At 49.2% G+C, this 14,227-nt stretch overlaps 1 protein-coding gene across 3 annotated transcripts in view; it reads left to right on the top strand.

Moving 5' to 3' along the window:
- The window catches only part of SLC29A1 (solute carrier family 29 member 1 (Augustine blood group)), a 201,883-nt gene that overhangs the window by 122,089 nt on the left and 65,567 nt on the right, over window positions 1-14,227 (top strand). The gene's annotated exons all lie outside the window — the stretch shown is intronic.

The raw sequence follows: 14,227 nt of genomic DNA, 5'->3' as shown, positions 1-14,227 counted from the left end.
TTCCTATCAAAGGGGCCCCAGAAAACCAAAGGCTACCTAACCCTTCTCTCCTCCTGCTCCCTAGTTTGGATCACAAATCTTTGCCCCTGCCCTGCAGATTCAAACTCTGTGCCCACAGAGGTGCCATCCAGCCCAGAGCCTGCATTCATGGATCCTGCCTCAATCCACCCTAGTCAGCATTCCATGAACTCTGTTTTTATAATTATACATTGGTTCTGTGGTAAAACATTCAGTAGCAAGAGGGACTAGCTGGCTCCAGGGACTGGAAAATGGATTATGGAGCCTTTCAGCACTGAGAATGACCATCTGTTGTGTGAGATGACTTTGCTGGATCTCAGCCCAGTTCCCAGAGGACAGGCATCCACGTCACAGCAGCCACTATCACCACTGGTACTAAGGCCTGGTCTATACTACGCTGTTAAACTGATTTTAACAGCGTTAAATCGATTTAATGCTGCACTCGTCCACACTACACTGCTCTTTATATCGATTTAAAGGGCTCTTTAAATCGATTTCTGTACTCCTACAAAACGAGAGGAGTAACGCTAAAATCGATATTACTATATCGGATTAGGGTTAGTGTGGACGCAAATCGACGTTATTGGCCTCATTATTTTACAGTAGCTACCCACAGTGCACTGCTCCAGAAATCGACGCTAGCCTCGGACCATGGACACACACCATCGAATTAATGTGCCTAGTGTGGATGCGCACAATCGACTTTATAATATCTGTTTTATAAAATCGGTTTAAGCTAATTCGAATTTATCCTGTAGTGTAGACGTAGCCTAAGTGGCCCACTGTCTCTCAGTGGGTGAGCTATGGATTGGAGAAGCCAGAGGGACTGAGGTCTGCTCTCATGGCAGCTGCAGAGGGTGAGGTGTAGTGGTCATGGTAATGGGCAAGGGAGTTTACACTCAGACTGTAGTTGATCTGGAGAGAAGTAGAGGCCTTCAATCAACAGATCATCTTGCACTTTTACCCCACGCTAGATTGACCTAAGAGCAGACTGTGAGGAAGAGGAAAAGGAGTTACTGATGGCACCTCCTGTGAGATATGTGCAGCACTCCCCTGGTTCAGGGATGGCAGCTGCTGCCTCCTGGCTAGTCTGATCCAAACTAAAGCCAGAGGAGAAGGATGGCCCTCCCACTCTGTAGAGGAATACAAGCACATTGGGCTATTGCAATGGCTGAGGTCCCAGGAGAAATGCACCGCTCCCTAGAGGTAAATCAAGGGGTGCAAATTGCTTGGAGTGAGCAAAATCACAGGGCTGGCTCAAACCCAGTCTCAGGAGGGTGCTGAGCATAAGACTTGCTCTGCCTTAGTCCACCTCCGTAGTTGCCTGTTCTATTATCTCAGCCTCAGGATGGAATCCTCCACCATGCTCAGGGCCAGCACACAGCACTGTGTCCCCCTCAAGCACAGAACGGTTATGCTTTCTGGAGAATGGGGCCTCTCTCCTCTCCTGTCTCCATCTGCACAGCTGGAGGCACAAGCCAACCCTGATGGAGAGATTCTACCTGAGGAGTTGGTGGAAAAGGCCCCTAAAATTCAGTCAGACAGAGGAAGGGACCTCTCACTAGGGATGGATCGAGTGCTTCTGATACCATTAGAATTGCCCCAAACTCCAGCTCCAGCTGAGACCTTAGGGTAGCTGCCTCTGTTCTGCCAGGCTCTGGCTGGGATCTGAGGCCCAAGGTACCATAGGAGAGGCTGTTCTGTGGGTTTTTTAGCTGGACTAGAAACACAATGTCCCAGATCAGACCATATATCTGGTTTCTGGTGAGAATCCCACACCACGGAGGTTGAGATAAGCCCCTGGAGTAAGGTAGGAATATAGGTACATAAGGACAGATTTCCTAAAAACACTCAACTCCCACACTATGGGCCAGATTTCCAAAGCAGCTCAGCACGTTGAGTGCTGACTGAGCTCTTGTGAAAAGTTGGCTGAGAGTCCTGACAGAATCCTGGCGATAACTCTAATGATCTGCTACTTAGTACAGGAAATACCTATTCGCTTACACTACTCAGAATCCTTCCCAGGAGACTGGGGATGTCTGCATTTGAGGAGAGGAAAATGAAGATGGTGCGTTGTTATTAGCAAAGCTCACAGTCCTGACAAAAGAGGCAATCCCAAATGTTCCCAATAAATCCCAGAGGGTGAAGGAGCTTATTCAAACCACATTAGTCCCTCATCATTGTTCTTTTTAGAGGGTCACTGTCTGGGCAGAGTCATCTCCAAATACAAGGTTTGTAAGATATAGGCTCTTGTTAAATCCTTAATCCATTAATAAAAAAAAAAATCCAGTGGAAATGGTGGGCTTGGCTTTCCCCTCACATCAGTGTGACCTCATTGACTTCAACAGGTTTACCCCCAATTTGCACCAGTATAAGTGAAAGGAGAATTGGGCTCAGTGCTTTAAAAGAACAAAACAAAAACAAAAACACAACAAACCTTGCTCTGCTATAACTGCCTCCCAAACTTTGCAGTGTGGGATAGTGCACGAGAGCCTGAAACTAACTAGAAACCAAAGGGAAACTGACCATTCACTGTCCACACGGAGACAAATGCAGAGGGTGGACAAACGTCATGAAAGGGGAAAGGAAATGGAATATTTAAACCTTTTTTCAACCATAGGCCCTAATCCTGTAAGAGGATCCAGAGAAGCAAAGCCCTGTACCTGTGGGGATCCCTAATGGTGTTCCCCAGGGGCCCACCCATGCAGATCCTAATCACGGGATCAGGGTCTTAATGACCTCCAGTGGCATTCACGTTATAGGAGAACTGATTTTTTTTAAACCTGGCCATGTCCTTTTAACTAGAAGAGTTTCTTCTTGCCTGTGGAACAGAGGTAAGTGCAAGGTCCAGCAGGGGGAGCTCCAAACTGGCAGAGCTCAGAGGGAGACTTGGCAGGGATCAGTGACCCACAATCACTACTGGAGAGTAGAGGACAGAATAAGGCTTGTCATGGCCCAGCCACAGACGCATACATTCTGGCAGGAAAGAACTCTTTGCCCTGCACTCACCACCAGATTTTGGGATTGGGAGTCATCTCCCTAGAGGTGCCAGTTAGAAGGAGGAGATTGGTCCATATTTGGCCTGGATTCTTGGCTTCTTGGTACTCCCTCCTTACACACATAGGAGGATGGAACACTCAGAGCCTGGCCAGCCCAGCTCCTTTCAGGTCCACCCCCGGGGTGAGTTTGGTGCTTGCAAAAGCGAGGGACTGATACCAGCGTGAACACACAGTGCTGGCAGGAGATGTACAAGATCCCTACATGCAGCTCTGACGATGCCCCTCACTCCAGACCCCCTGCTATTCCAGCCCTTTGTTTCTCCTGATCTTAGGGGCTGGCATTTGTAGTGACTTCTTACCAGCCCTAATATAAGGATAGGTATTAATTCAGTTCAGTGACAAGCTAGTCTGGAAGTAGAGGAAGAATGGACTCTGTTTTCCTCCGACACTAGACAGATGTCCAGTGAGCTGTATGGGGTTGACTGTGGTAAGCCTGTGAGCTGCTACTGGACTCTCCTCTCAGTTCCACCAGTGTAAATTGGGAGTAACCCGGATGGAATCCATGGAGGATTCACACTGGTGTAAGTGAGACGGGAATAAGTCCCTAGCTGTTTCCATAAGTCCAGACAGACTCAGGCTGAGCTGAGCACTTGCACAATTAATAACAGTGCCAGGCCTTCTCCCCTGCAAAATTTGCCTCCTTACTGCCCACTAAACCTCACGGACACTGGCTCTGATGTGAGCATAACTGGATCCACACCCAGCTTCCACCCCCTGGCATGGATTCATCTTCTGTCCTTGGATTAATGTCCAAGCAGCTCAACACTGGGGGTTAGAAAAGGGTTAATCAACATAGGGAAAGTGGGAAGAGCTGGATCTGGGCTGCAGGGTCTAGCAGGTGGGAGTAAGCAAATGGTTCTGCTGTTAAATATTTCGCTGATGAGCTAGAGAGTGAAGCTGTACAAAGGGCAGGTGGCTCTACCCAGGGAAGAGGGGACTGGGTCTGGTGCGCCATGAATAAGTGATAAGCTGGGCTGCGTTGCTCAGGTAACCAGCTGCTTCTGGTGCTGATCACATGTAGCACGTCTTCTGCACTCAGTGTCTTTTCCCAGTGGGTGCGCAGTGGCAGTAGTAATGCGAGCAGATGGAAGGAGGCCAGGCACTGTGGTGAGCTCTATCCCCTTCCCCACAACTGGCTTGTCTCTTCTACCTGCCTGCGTTTTCCTTTGGGAGAACTAGATCAGTGGCAGACGACTCACCATGGCTCCTGCTGGCCTAGCCACAGGAGGTGACTCCAGCTCAGTATGGCTCCTACCACATTAGCAACGAGAGGCAAGTCCCAGTGAAGACTTCTTCCAATCAGCCTCCCTTAGGGGAAACAATTTACATTCGATTCTGGCTCAGCTTGTCCTACTGGCTCAGGCAGGAAGAGATGACTCCCAGTCTGAGAGTGGCTCAGTGCCTATTTGGAGGCTAAGCTCCCTGTGGTGCATGGTCTTTTCTGCTTCCTTGATTAATTCCCATCCGGGGATGCTGGGCCCAACGGCACTGCCAGGGGATGAGGAGGAAGTATTTGGCTCTGATACTGGGCAGGTGTGGGAGGTGCTGTAACCACATTACTTATGAGAGAAGTTTCTTATTAACAGTCAAAAGGCAATGTGAGGCAGCCAGTGCCTGTGACTCACACCTGTGAAGCTGGGAGCTGTGTGAAGGGACCAGACGGTCATGTGAGGCATGGACTGCTGCAGAGAGGGAACTGACTTAACTCTAACCTTAGCCCGAGACAGCAGTGGAGCCGGGGAAATGAATACAATGATGATAACTTGAGTGCTCATAGAGAGCGAGCAGACAGTCCCCATGGCACCATATTGGAAAGAGAAGGATCAGAGTATAGGAATCAAAGTGTTTCCAACGGTCAGAATTTCCTATATGCTACATGTGCCCTACAGCACGAGCCAAGGAACTGGCTGTGTGACAAAAGCCACGAGTGCCCGGATGTGTTGGGTACAGCAACTGCAGTGCAAATGGCTTCTGAGCAGCAAATACAGCCAATGGGCAGTGACAAGTGGTGAGGGGGGGATCTTTTAAACTAGGTACTGTAGAACAATGCAGTGCCATTGCACTGAAACTAAAGTATATTGTCTATAAGAAACTATAGATTCAGGACACAAAATACCAACACAAGAGCAGGGAACTTTGATCCCCTGATTTAAAATACAGCTTCACACAATATTTACCACTTGGGTACAAACTAAAAACCTGCCTAGCCATAAAGTGACCTAAAAAGCTCTTTGCTATAAATACTGCAGATGTGGGCACAGAGGCCCTGATTCTTCCCTGAGCTGGCACCTTATGGAGTCTTTTACTCCACTGAAAAGCCAGTGTAAATCACTACTGTTCTGATCTGAGAGTATTTTACATCCGCTCTCTGTGGTGTAAGTGATTCCATGAGGTGCCAACCTTGGGGAACCAGGCACAGGGTGTCTGGAAGGAGATGACCACACAGATACATCAATAAGAGACCACCTTCATCCCAGCTGCAAAATCTTCTTAAAAGCTGCCCCACCTGATCACTTGATGCTAGAGAAAGTTGCACCCATTTCACTACACCTGCTACCCATCTGGTACTCCAGAAAAGCACCCTGCCTCCATCTCTAAATCAGAAAGGCAATTACCAGGTGTTAATGGATATTAAGGCAAAGATGCCACTGCTTTTTATCTCCTAGATGTGATGCCCTTAATAGAGGCAGTATCATCTAGTGGTTTGGGCAGGGATTGGCCATTAGGACTCCTGGGTTCTCTCTTTGGCTCTGCTACTGACTCAGAGAGCAGACTTGGGCAAGTTGCTACCTGTCTCAGTCTCTCACGTGTAATTATCCATGGGAAGTGTCACAACACCACAGCCACTAACATGGGACTATGTGAAAGTCCAGGACTCCTAACCAATAACAAAGTGCAGACTGTATGGGATTCCTGAATGCTGGGGCCACTGTGATGCAAGGAATTACCAGATGAGCCAACATGTGTGACAGCTTCAGAGGATTCCATTTACATTTCCAAATGGAAGAACATTTAAAAACAATGAATCTAAGGAGCCTGGGAAAAGTCCTTCCAGCCCTACCAAATGTCATGTATCTTGTGTGATGCGCCTGCATTTGGCAGGTCTGTCACCCGTTCCTGCATCACTGGGAAAATGTCACACATTTTTATCAGCAAGAGACACCCTCCCATCCCTCTACCCCTGTGCTCAGGAAACAGCTGTTAGTCTAGGGGAAGGTGTACTGAGCTGTAGGAAGCCATGCATTCTAGTCTCAGCTCTTCCACTGTCTAGTGTTAATTTTCTGTGCACTTCCCAACACTGATTATTAACCACCACCTCAGAGCCTTACCTTAAGGGAGATACGTGTTGTAACATTGCACCCAATATTCTTCACAGTGATATTATATGATATGATTATGGCATAGTTATGATTCATTTTATGCAAGATGGTTCCTGTAAGGTGTCATTTAAAAGGCTATGATTTGCTGAATATGATTATCCTATTTGTATGCATGTATCATTTTTGTATCTGAAGTTATAAATACTGACTGAGTATCTGTCCTTCAAATGTAGTTACACCTGGGTAACGTCCACTAGACAAGATGTTTTCAGTCTAGATCAGGGGTTCTCACAACAAAAATTTTGGTGGCTTCAGAGTGTGGCCACTAACTCTTGCTGGTGGCTGCACTGACACTTTTTCCTACAATTATTTATTTTTCCTAATGTTAATAAAGTAATATACATATATATACACCCAAATCATTGTAATTTATATATGTTAGGTTTAGAGTTTTTTTGCAGACTCAATAATAAAAATAATGCAGTTATCTCTGTTCTTTACTGGACCTAACAGAATAGGAGAGGGGAGAGGAGGCACAGCTGAGGCTGGCCTGGGGCTCCTCCAGATAGGTTGGGGGGCTCGGGGCTTCGACCACCCTGGAGCTTCTCTAACCAGTGGGGAGGGGCCCTCTGGGTTTCCACCAGTCGAGGCTCCTCTGGTCAGGGGTGGAGGGGGCGCTCGCGGCTTCTCTGGGTGGGGGGCTTGTAGTTCCAGCCGCAGAGGGGGCAGGAGGTCTCCACCTGCTGCCCATGCACCCACTGCTCACCGTGTGTGTCACTCAGTCCCCCACCTGCCACTTGCCTCCTCACTTCCCTGCCACAGACACCCCCCCAGCCCAACGTGAGAACCCTCACTTGTTGGTGGCTTACTGCTCACCTCTTCAATCCCTTGCTCACAGCCAGACCCCCCACTCGCCTTCTTACTCCCCCACCAGGCTCCCCACCCACCCATCTCTCCCCTCACTGCTCACCTCCTGGCTCACCCGCCACTCGCCTCCTCAGCTTGCTCCTTAAGCGTTGTATGTCCCACCTGTCATGTCATGCATCTGACGAAGTGGGTATTCACCCATGAAAGCTTATGCTCCAATACGTCTGTTAGTCTGTAAGATGACACAGGACTCTTTGTTGCTTTTTACAGGTCCAGACTAACACAGCTACTCCTCTGATACTAAGTCCCACCTGTGTCTCCAGAGAGGTGGCACATGCAGGAGCAACAGGGAGGAAGGGGAGAGGCTGATGCCCCTCAGCCCAGGAAACTGCTGTGGCTGCAGGGAAACCGCCTGGTGGCCGCATGCAGCCACGGTGGCCACATTTGAGAAACAGTAGTCTAGATAGTGGATGGGGAACAGGGCCGGTGCTTCCATTAGACGACCCTAGGCGGTCACTTAGGGCACCAGGATTCGGGGAGGGGCATTTTGTGCGCTTCCCACAGGGCTCACGGGAGCTTCCGGTTCCGCTCCCGTCACACCACCGAAGAAGGACCTTCTGCCAACGTGCCGTGGAAAACAGCGGCAGACAATTGAGCAGCTCAATGACTGCCACTGCTGCCTGTAGCATTTTGGCGGAGGGTCCTTCTTCGGCAGCGTGATGGGAGTGGAACCAGAAGCTCCCGCTCACCCCGCCACCTCCCGAATTCTGCCTAGGGCGCCAGAAACTCTGGTGCCGCTCCTGGTGGGGAAGGGCCTATTCAGGGCAATGGACCACTAGAAAGAACAATAAGCCTCTCCTAAGACCTATCTCCCACCTAGTGGGCCTTCCTGAGAAGGCTACAGAGATCCTATGTGTGATGGCTGCTATGACTCTACAAGCATATGTGACCAGGCCACATGATGCTGGACTCCATCTTGGGAAGTCATTATTTTTCCACATACTCATCTGGGGACCAAGGTTTGGAACAAAGGGTTCCCGCCATATGCAAAAGCTATATAAGGCAGAGAGTGACATTATCTGTTGATCTTCACTCTCCACACAAGAAGACTCCTGGAAACATCTGCGAAACAAAGACTGAACTGGGGGAAGTGCTGGACTGAGGCTAAAGGGATTTCTAGCCTGTGCATGAAACACCTGGGGATTCCAAACTGTAAAGAAAGTGCAGCTTTCCCCTTAAGAATCTGCAGCCCGCTTGTATCATCTCTTAATTTGGATATGAATTAGCAGATTCTCACCATATCTAGTATATTAAGCTTAGTTTGTGGTTTTTGTTCATTTGCTAGGTAATCTGCTTTGATCTGTTCGCTATCCCTTATAATCACTTAAAAATCTATCTTTTGTAGTTAATAAAATTTGTTTTTGTTTTAATCTAAACCAGTGAGTTTTGACTGGATTGGGGAAAAAACTCTGATTGGTTACCACAAATGTGCATTGTTCTCTTCACATTGAGGGAGAGGCAGACCAGGTATTAAACCCATATACTGGCCAGATTGGACCAGGGCAGGGTGGTACTGCTCTGGGGTCCCAAGCTGGGAAGCTGGTGGTTAGAGAGCCTGTGTGTAACTGCAGCTGAGTGTGTCCCTACCTGTGTGGATGCTGGTGAAAGTGCAGGTTGGAGGGCTTTGCAGCTTGCCACAGCAGTACAGTGTGAGAGGGAACCCAAGCTGGTGGGTCGGGGGCTCAGTGGCACCCCAGTTCCAGGTGGCACCCTAGGGGGAACCTGTCACATGTATCATTGGCTCATTTTACATATAAAATATCTGAAGGTTTGTGCAAGATCACTTCAGGCTGATCAGGGAGTAAAGACGCAAGTCTCGTCTCTCTTGCTACACTGTTTTTCAGAAGGAATAGGCAACATTATGAGTTTGGCTATGTTGTCTCTAACCCTACAAAACACTCTGCTCCATGCCAGGAACAGAACCTACAAATCCTGATACAAAACATTCTGCTGCTATCTCACCATCAGTTATGTAATCCATTGGCAAAGCATGTGCTGTGTCCCCGTATAAGGGCTGGCCTATGCAGAAGATAATAGGGTACTGCTATTGCTGGTTAGTCTTATAGCTTAAGAAGTCTGTGCTGTAGATGTTTTGGTTCAAAGCCTGTTGCTAACCCTTATGGGAAATCCTCTCTTAAATTAGTGCAAGGATCCTGGAATAGTTTGAATTCTTCTCTGCTCGGGCAGCAAAGAGTCCTGTGGCACTTTATAGACTAACAGACGTATTGAAGCATGAGCTTTCGTGGGTGAATACCCACTTCATCGGATGCATGTCATGCATCCGACAAAGTGGGTATTCACCCACGAAAGCTCATGCTCCAAAAAGTTTGCTAGTCTATAATGTGCCACAGGACTCTTTGCTGCTTTAGAGATCCAGACTAACACGACTACCCCTCTGATACTCTCTGCTCAGGGTCCCCCTATTATACCTCTGAGCTGACCCACTGCCCTGTGCTTTTGCTTTGTCCTTTTTGACTGACCCTTCCCTCTTTGTGGGAGACCAATAGTGTTCTTGTAGGAGGGCTGTTGTGGAGGTCTCCCTGCTCCAAATGAAGCCAAAGGCCTTCACCAGCACTAGACCTACACAATTTTAAAAGTGGAAATGCATGGAAATTTGCAAATATGCAAATAAGCTAATTGAAATTTGCATACACAATCACACATGGAACTGCAGAAAACTTGGCAGCTATGCCCTTCGTGGCTGTCTGCACTTCTCTGCCCTGGGCTGCGTGCAGGTGATTTCTCCTCAGGGGGAGAGGATCCGTCTCTTTGGTGTGTTCTGAAGGCTGTGAGATCCCAAGTCTGCCTGTGGGGGAGGAGGGAATCAGCTGGGCAGCAGGCAATGAGATTCACAACAGGCTCACTGGCTTGCTGCTGTTCCCATGGAAACGAGAGGAAACCCAGCCTCAGCCCCCTTTGCAGATGAGCTTCCCCACCCTTACCCCACCAGCTGCCACACCAGTTTCTATGAGAGCCAGCAGGTCCCTCTGAGGCATTTCCCTGACTGAGGCTCACAAGCTCTGTGAACTGCTGTTTCTCCAGCAGCCCCCAGGGATAGGAAGAGCTGGTGCAAAGAAGAACCAACCCAAAGTCACCCTACTCTCAAGGCCAAGCCTCAGAGCTCAGAGGAAGTCTGTCTAATTTCCAAAGAGATCTGCACTTTCTGCTTTTGCCCCTGTCTGGATGGATCTAAGAGGTGCTGGAAATCTGCTCTCTTAAGGCCTTTAGCAGAGCTGGGCCCAAGCTATAAAATCCAGACCTAGACTGGAGTTCAAAGAAACAGGTGTACAGGGGTTCTTAATCTCAGGGCTGTTCAAATCCAGAGGGTTTAATTCGGTCCCATCTCTAGAGGTTTTGAAAAGTTTTTGGGTGCTAGTCTGAAAGGACATTCTTCACTATGTCCAGTAGAGCTGCAGTATGCAGATGAACATCAGTCAAATCTAGGATGACTAGCTGTTCAGACCTGCTGGAGAACATTAATGGCTGCTAGGGGCACTGTCCAGGCCAACCTTGCTTAGCTTGTGAGATTTAAGGACTACAGCACAAGATGGAGTTTGTCTACCAGCATTAGACTTCCTGGAAAGAGAATCCTCTTTGTCAGGACCGGCGCTAGGGGTTTGAGCACCCTAGGCGGATGGCAATTTCGCCGCCCCACGCGCTGGTCCCACAGCTCCGCTGGAGCTGCAGCAGTGGTGCCTGCGGAGGGTCCAGTGCTCCACGGCTCCGGTGGAGCTGCCGCAGTGGTGCCTGTGGAGGGTCCGGTGCTCCGTGGCTCTGGTGAAGCTGCCGCAATGATGCCTGCGGGAGGTCCACCGGAGCTGCGCGAGCAGCCAACCGTCCACAGGCACGACTGCGGCAGCTCCACCGGAGCCGCGGACCCGCGGACCCTCCGCAGGCACCACTGCGGCAGCTCCACCGGAGCCGCCTGCCGCCCCCTCTGGCAAAACAGCGCCCACCATTTATTCTAGTGCCCTAGGTGATTGCCTAGGCTGCCTAAATGGTAGCGCCGGCCCTGCTCTTTGTTAGGGTTAAGGAGAGACAGGGAGAACCAGTGACAGTAAGAGAATGACACAAAGAGAGAGAGACAGACATGGAGAGCGATATGCAGAGAGAGAATGAATGTGCATGGTGAACTGGGTGAGTTGGGCAGAAAGAACCCAGCGAGGGATTTATGGATCCTGCTCCTCTGTAATATGTTGGCTTAGTATACATGTAGGGCCCGTCATTTTTGGGATTTATTTTATTTTTCCCAGGAATTTGTTGGTGTTTATTATTATAACCACAAAAACAAGTGAAAAATTTGTGGGAAAATGTATTATTTTTCTGGATAAATATAGGGGTTTATTTTGGTGGATAGAAGGATGGGGGAAAATGTATCCAGTAGATTAATGTTACCTGAAATTGGGCCAGCTAGTAAGCTTAGGGAGGAATAATGACCCACCAGAGTTTGGCAGAAAGCAGCCCTTTTATTATACTGATAGCTATGCTCAAAAGAAAGAGTGGGAGGTCACACTCACACTTGCATACTCACACTCCCAGGACAGGCACAGCATTGGATATGTCAGGATTCTTCAAGGTAAGTGTCCCCCAGCAGAGCAATGGGCAGTGTGATGAAGGTAAGTCTTCCTAATTCACAAGGGAATGCACCACACAGCAAACCACTGGTCAGGCAAAGAACCTTCACAGGAGGTACAAGCTTGTGAGTGCACTGCTGAGCACATGGCCCCTTCCCCTTTTAAGGACCTGCTCCTCATGGCCAGTGACTAGAGATGACTTGGCTGCCTCTGGTTGGTCACACTCCACTTCAGCCAGTGTCCATGCATTGGATGTGTGAGCTCGGCCTAATTAGAATCCCAGACACTTTGTCTACCTGGGAGCTCTTCCTATCTTCCAGCTGTTCAAGCAGCCCATTCATTCCACAAGCATTCCAGGAGGGATGGGGAGGGGAAAGCCACTTCACAGGTGTTCAGAGAGGGAGAGGAGACAAAAGGGAGTGGTGGGGGGGAAGTGTAATAGACCTTTTGAGCATACAGGTTACACATAGCATACAGATCACTGGCGCTCCTAAAACAATTAATGTTTCGATTAATGGAATTCAGTGTGGTTTGCTTCAGAACTTTAAAACAGAACTCAAAACACAATTCCACACCTCTGAGTTTAAGAAAACAATGTATCTCTAATCCCCCAATAAAACTTTTCATCTGAATAAACAGTTTACTGTTTAGAACTATTAGCCTATAAATATTTACATTTAATAATTGTGCCACACCATTTGCAATGCAAACTTCATCCTTTTCTGTTTTTGTTTTTATAAAAAACTTTTGAATACTTCCTTGTGAAAGTACTTCCTTCTGAAACCTATTCTGATACAGATTTTTGTTTTCTTCCCATTTTAGTGTGTCAGGTCTTTAAGCCATTCTCTGCTAACAGCTTTAAATGTGTATGTGGTGGGCTTGAGATTCATCAGTATATTCAGATGTGCAGGCACTTCAGAGCTTGCATGTGTGCCTGTTTGTTTATTGTGTGCATCTTCTAGACTAATACATAGCCTTACTTCAACAGGCAGCTTTGCATATCCACCTAGCCAAATATATTACTGTAATACATATATCCCATGCAATGTATTGTATTTTCCTAATAAAAGTTTTTTTATATATATTTGAATGATAAAAAAGTAAGGTGAAAATCAGAAAAAAACAAATACTTTTTGTAAAACCTGGGATTTTTTTTTATAAAAATCAGTTTGACCTTTATGTACATGATACCATGGGTTCAGCGAGTTATCAATACCTACATAGATGGATCATGTCTCCCCGAGTGGCTCAAACCCATACCTGCTACTTACACTCGATAAGAGTTTCTCCCTTAATTCAAGTATCTGGGACTTGTGCTTTGGGGACTGAAGGCCCTGGGTTTGCTCCCTGCCATGGAGTCTATTTTCATGTGTCTCTGATTCATTAAACCCCTAATGGTGCCCCCTCAAAGTGGCTGCCTGTCTCAGACATTCTCACACCTATTGAAAGTCACAACCATTCAGTACTGAAAAAAAGCTCTAGCTTGCCAGGCCTGGAGCCTGAAAATCTCTAGCCACAGAACAGGTAGAGCAGCAGGTTAAATTTCCTTCACAGCCTCACCCACCAATGTATCTCAGCCCTGCCTAGGGGGACCAACCTCCAAGGAGAAAGGGAGCTTTGCCACCCTAGCCTCTTAGGAGGCTGCTAGTAATGGGGTTTGTGATCTGAACACCTGCCTGCTAGGAACTGGGCTGAGACCCACCATGCTCATTTCACTGCCTGGCGATCACACGGGAAAGACTGACTGGTCTCACCCAACCTGACATGGACTGGAAGTGGGGCACAGATTTTCCCTTCCGCCATCCAGAGTCCTCCCCCCACCCTGAGATGCACCTGCTCTCCCTGCAGAGCCTTCCCCAGCCCTGCTTCTCCCTTGGGCGTGGGGGTGCCTGTGTGGTGTGTCCTAGCCCTCCCCGACAGCAGCGGGCGTGGCCTGCAGCAACCCGCACAACGGTGAGTGGGTGGATGGGTGGGGGGCTCCAAGGGTCCCTCAGAGCCCAGACGGGAGCCGAGCACGTGCCAGGCCCTGGGCACGGCCAGGGGCGGCGGCTCCTGCGCGGAGTCCCCCTGCGCTCGCCCGAGCAGCAGCCGCGCGGCGGGACCGGGTTGCGGCGAGCTCGGCGGCTCTGGCGCACGGCGCGGGGCGGGGCGGGGCGGCGCGCGGGAAGGGGGGGTCCCTCCCGCGGCACAAAGGGAGCCAGGCGGCGCGGCGGCCGCAGCCCCAAGGTCACACGGCTCCCGGCAGAGGGAGAGAGAGGAGCGAGGGCGGCCGCGCTCCCCGCCCCTGCCCCCTCCTCCCACCCCCCTGCTCCCCGCTTCTCCGCCTGCC

This window comes from Gopherus flavomarginatus, chromosome 4 (assembly GCF_025201925.1).
Source record: "Gopherus flavomarginatus isolate rGopFla2 chromosome 4, rGopFla2.mat.asm, whole genome shotgun sequence".
Taxonomy (NCBI): Eukaryota; Metazoa; Chordata; order Testudines; family Testudinidae; genus Gopherus; species Gopherus flavomarginatus.
Note: the sequence above shows the minus strand (reverse complement) of the source record. Positions and strands in the feature narration are given on the sequence as shown.